We start from the raw sequence: 5,160 nt of genomic DNA, 5'->3' as shown, positions 1-5,160 counted from the left end.
AGCCACCCAGGCGCCCCTGAAATTGATTTTTTTTTTTTAAAGATTTTATTTATTTATTTGACAGAGAGAGAGACAGCGAGAGCAGGAACACAAGTAGGGGGAGTGGGAGAGGGAGAAGCAGGCTTCCCGCTGAGCAGGGAGCCCAATGCGGGGCTCAATCCCAGGACCCCGGGATCATGACCTGAGCCGAAGGCACATGCTTAACCTACTGAGCCACCCAGGCGCCCCTGAAATGGATTTTTAAATTAAGAATGATGTGGTCTCAAGCCTTATATCTCACTTGACCTTGTGATGTTAACTACTTCTTGTCCTCTCTTGGGCTGGCCTCTAATATCTCAGGACCTTCCTGGTTTCTTTCTACTACTGATGACTTTCTAAGTCTCCTTCTTAGATGCCTCCTCCCCCACCCACCCTATTCATGCTGTTGACACAGTGTTTCACCACTGGCCCTGTTTTCTTTTTTGCTCCATATCCTCCCCTTGGAGAAAACCACTCACTCCTCTCAATCGTCATTTGGACACTGATGACTCTTTTCTCCCTTTACCTCTATTCTTGAACTTTCTCTTAAATGCCAGGACTGTTTTCAACTTCCTATTAAAACTGCTTCATCTAAACATTCCATTAACATATCAAACTCAACACATTCAAAGACAAAAGATACCAAAACTTATGGGCCTAGAGGGAAATTTTTTTTAAGATTATATTTATTTCTTTGAGGGGAGCTTGAGTGGCTCTGTCAGTTAAGCGGTCACTCTTGATCACAGGGTCATGAGAATGAGCCCTGCATTGGGCTCCCCACTCAGCACAGTGGCTGCTGGTCCCTCTCCCTCTGTTCCTCCCCCTGTGCATGCACGCGTTCTCTCTCACTCTTGCTTGCACAAATGACTAAAAAATATTTTATTTGAGAGAGAGAGAGAGCACAAGGCGGGGAGGGGCAGAGGGAGAGGGACAAGCAGACTCCCGGCTAGGTATGGAGCCTGATGCAGGGTTCAATCCCAGGACCCTGAGATCATGACCTGAGCTGAAGTCTGACGCTTACCTAACTGAGCCACCCAGGTGCCCCAAGAGGGAAGTTTATAGCCGTAAACACCTATATTAAAAAAAAAAAAGTTGTCAAATCAATAACCTAATCTTCCACCTAAAGACAATGGAAAAAGAAAAGCAAACTCAACCTAAAGCAAACAGAGGGAAGGAAATAATTAAGATTGGAATAGAATTAAACGAAAGAGAATAGAACAATAAAGAAAAACCACTGAAATATTGATTATTTGAAAAGATCAGCAAAATTGATAAACCTTTACTACACTGACCAAAATAAAAAGAGAGAAAGAGAGGCACGCATGGGTGGTTCCCTCAGTTAAGCATCCACTCTCGATTTCAGCTCAGGTCATGATCTAATGGCCCCGGGATTCAGCCCCTGCTGAGCTCACGCTCAGCAGAGAGTCTGCTTGAGATTCTCTCTCTCCACTCCCTCTGCTCCTCCCACTCTTTCTCTCTTTCAAATAAATAAATATTTTTTCAAAAGAGAGGGGAAGAGGGGCGCCTGGGTGGCTCAGTCATTGAGCGTCTGCCTTTGGCTCGGGCCATGATCCCAGGGTCCTGGGATCGAGCCCCGCATCGGGCTCCCTGCTCAGTGGGAAGTCTGCTTCTCCCTCTCCCGCTCCCCCTGCTTGTGTTCCCTCTCTATGTCTCTGTCAAATAAATAAATAAAATCTTAAAAAAATAAATGAAAAATAAAAAGAGAAGGAAAGAGAATTCAAATTATTCAGTCAGGAATGAAAGAGGAGCCATCACTACTGAAATTACAGAAATAAAAATGGTTATAAAGGATTATTATCAGGGTGCCTGGGTGGCTCTGTCAGTTAAGCGTCTGCCTTCTGCTCAGGTCATGATCCCAGGGTCCCGGGATTGAGCCCCGTATCAGGCTCCCTGCTCAGCAGGGAGTCTGCTTCTTCTTCTCCCTCTGCCCCTCCCCCATTTGTGAGTGCACACACGCGCACTCTCTCAATATATAAATAAAATCTTTTGAAAAATAAAGGAATATTATTCAACAACTGTAAGCCAACAAATTAGATAACTTAGATGAAACAAATTCCAAGAGAAACACAAACTACTGAAACTGACTCAAAAAGAAATAGAAAAGCTTAATAGAGGTGTAAGGAAAAAATTAGATTAATAATTAAAAACATCCTACAAAGAAAATCCCAGGCCCAGATGGCTTCACTGGAGAATTCTACTCAATATGTAAAGAATTATTACCAATCCTTTGCAACCTTTTCTAAAAACAGAATAGAAAAGAACACTTTCAACTCATTCCATGAAACCAGTATTACCTAGATATCAAAGCTAGACAAAAACATCTCAAGAAAACTACAGGTCAATATCCTTTACAAATATTGATGCCAAAACCCTCAACAAAACACTAGCAAATTGAATCTAGCAATATATAAAAATGATTATACACTACAACCAAGTGGGATTTATCCCAGGAATGTAAGATTGATTTAACATCTGCAAATCAATCTAATACATCACATTAATAGAACCAATGACAAAAACCACATGATCATGTCTATTGATGCAGAAAAAGCAGCTCACAAAAATCCAACACACCTTTGTGGTTAAAACATTCAACAAAATAGGAATATAAGGGAACTTCCTCAACATGATAAAGGGCATTTGTGAAAAACCCACAGCTAACATTATACTTAGTGTTGAAAGGCTGGATGCTTTCCACCTAAGACCAAGAACAAGACAAGGATTCTCACTCACCACTTCTACTCAACATTGTACTTGAGGTTCTACCCATGGTACTAAGGCAAGAAAAAGAAATAAAAGGCATCTCTATTACAAAGGAAAAAGTAAAACTATCTGTATTTGTAGATGACATGATCTTGTATACAGAAAATCCTAAGGAATCCAAGAAAAAAGCTATTACAAGTAGTAAGTAAGTTCAGCAAGGTTGCAAGGTGGAAGATTGATATGGAAAATCAATTGCATTCTATATACTAGCAATGTACCACATGAAAAATCAAAATAAAAAAAACAATTCCATCTATAACAGCATCAAAAATAAGAAAACTCTTAGGACTAAAAAAGAAGTGAAAGACTTGTACATTGAAAACTAAAAGGCATGGTTGAAAGAAATCATAAATCTAAGTAAGTGCAAAGACATCCCATTGTGTATGGATTGGAAGACTTAACATTGTTAAAACGACAATACTCCCCCAAATGACCTACAGATTCCATGCAATGCCTATCAGAATCACAGCTGATTTCTTTGTAGAAATTGACAAGCTGATCCCAAAATTCTTATGGAAAGGCAAGTTACCAGAAGCCAACACAATCTTGAAAAGAAAACAACGTTGGAGGACAACACTTCCCAATTTTGAAACTTCCTATGAAGCTATAGCATGGTACTGCCATAAAGATAGACATGTAGATCCATGGAATACAAGTGAGAGTCAAGAAATAAACTCTTACATTTACGGCCAACTGATTTTCAACAATGGTGCCAAGACGACTGAATGGCGGAGAAATGGTCTTTTCAATAAGTGGTGTTAGGACAATTGGATATTTATCTGCTAAGGAATAAACTTCAACCCCCTCCTTATGACATATACAAAAACTAACTCAAAATGGATCTAAGACCTAAATGTAAGAATTGCAACTTTCTTCTTAGAAGAAAACATAGGAGTAAACCTTCCACCTTCGGAGTAGACCACTGTTTCCAGATAGGACACCAAAAGCATAAGCATCAAAGGAAAAATAGATCAACTATCCGGATACCTCAAAATCATTAACTTGATGGTATTGCTTAGAGCACAAAGGAGACTCTAGAGAAAGACGGCAATGAAAGAGGTTCTTGAATTTCTCTACTCCCACAGATGCACTGAGTACACAGCTCACACAGACCAAATCCCTCCGAAATTCATGAACTAGTTGAGTGATTCCTACATAGTTGGCAACTAAGGAAATGCGGACATGGAAATAAGTAATCGGGAAAGGCTGAGACATGCTCTCACCATAAATCCTACCCCAGCACAACGTCATGCAATTGGGAGGAAATCCCCAACTTGCAGCTTCTCCCTAAGGAGGGAGGGGTTTGGACCACACATCCAATGCTCCAACTTTTAAAGCTGCTGCTTGAAGGATGGACCCCCAATGAGGGATTGATATCCACAACATACAAGGAACTCCCACAACTCAATAGCCAAAAAAAAAAAGAATAACCCAATTAAAAAATGGGCCAAGGACCTGGACATTTTCCCAAAGAGCTAAAAATGGCCAACAAGTCTAGGAAAAGGTGCTCAACGTCACTCATCATCAGGGAAACGCAAATCAAAACCACACAGACAATTCCCGTCATCAGGAATGCCCTGGAAGCTGCGTTTTCACAAACTCCCGGAGTGTGTGCCGTGCTGACGCGTCTGGAAACCGCTGAGTTAAAGCTGGTGGAGCTACGCAGACTGGGACCCAGGGTAAGTACTGAGTGGTCTACACAGACGACCAGCACGTGGAGCTGGAAAAGGAGCGGCCCCTAGAGCCGCGGCGTCACCATCTGGCAGAAGTCGGAGCTGGCCGCCAATCTGGGGCTCAGCGAAGTGCAGCCGAAGATCAGGCTCCAAATCCCGGGGCCAAAGGAGCGCGACGTGAACCAAGCAGCAGGACCAACAGCAGCAGCAACCCCCCACAGCCACTACCGCCAGCCCACGGAGTCACCCCCCGCGCAGCTCTGCCAGCCTCCCGGGAGCCACCTCCCCGAGGCCCCTAAGCACTTCTCTGCCACAGCGCCCCACCCACCCTTACGGGCTGGGGCCCTGGGGACTTAGAAGCTGGGAATAGGGCTCCTGTGAGGCCTAGGAGGCCTGAGTCCTAGCCTTGCCAATGACCTTCTGGGTAACCTTGGACAAGTCATCCACCCAGTCCTCGCCTCCCCGTAGCGCATCCGTGCAGTGAGCCAGTTGGATAAGGATCTTCTCAGCTCCTGTGTTCTAGGCCTCGGGGAGGTAAGGAAGCCCCGTGTGGGAGGTCTCAATCCGCAGAGGGCTAGGTGAGGGGCCGTGATAGGCCCGCAGGCCCCACTTCCTCGTCCAAAGGTTCAGGGGTGGGAGACCACGGTAGGGACAGGACTGACCATGAAGAAAGGAGACAGAGCTG

The sequence above is a fragment of the Phoca vitulina genome, unplaced genomic scaffold (assembly GCF_004348235.1).
Source record: "Phoca vitulina isolate PV1807 unplaced genomic scaffold, GSC_HSeal_1.0 scaffold35, whole genome shotgun sequence".
Classification (NCBI taxonomy): domain Eukaryota; kingdom Metazoa; phylum Chordata; class Mammalia; order Carnivora; family Phocidae; genus Phoca; species Phoca vitulina.
Note: the sequence above shows the minus strand (reverse complement) of the source record.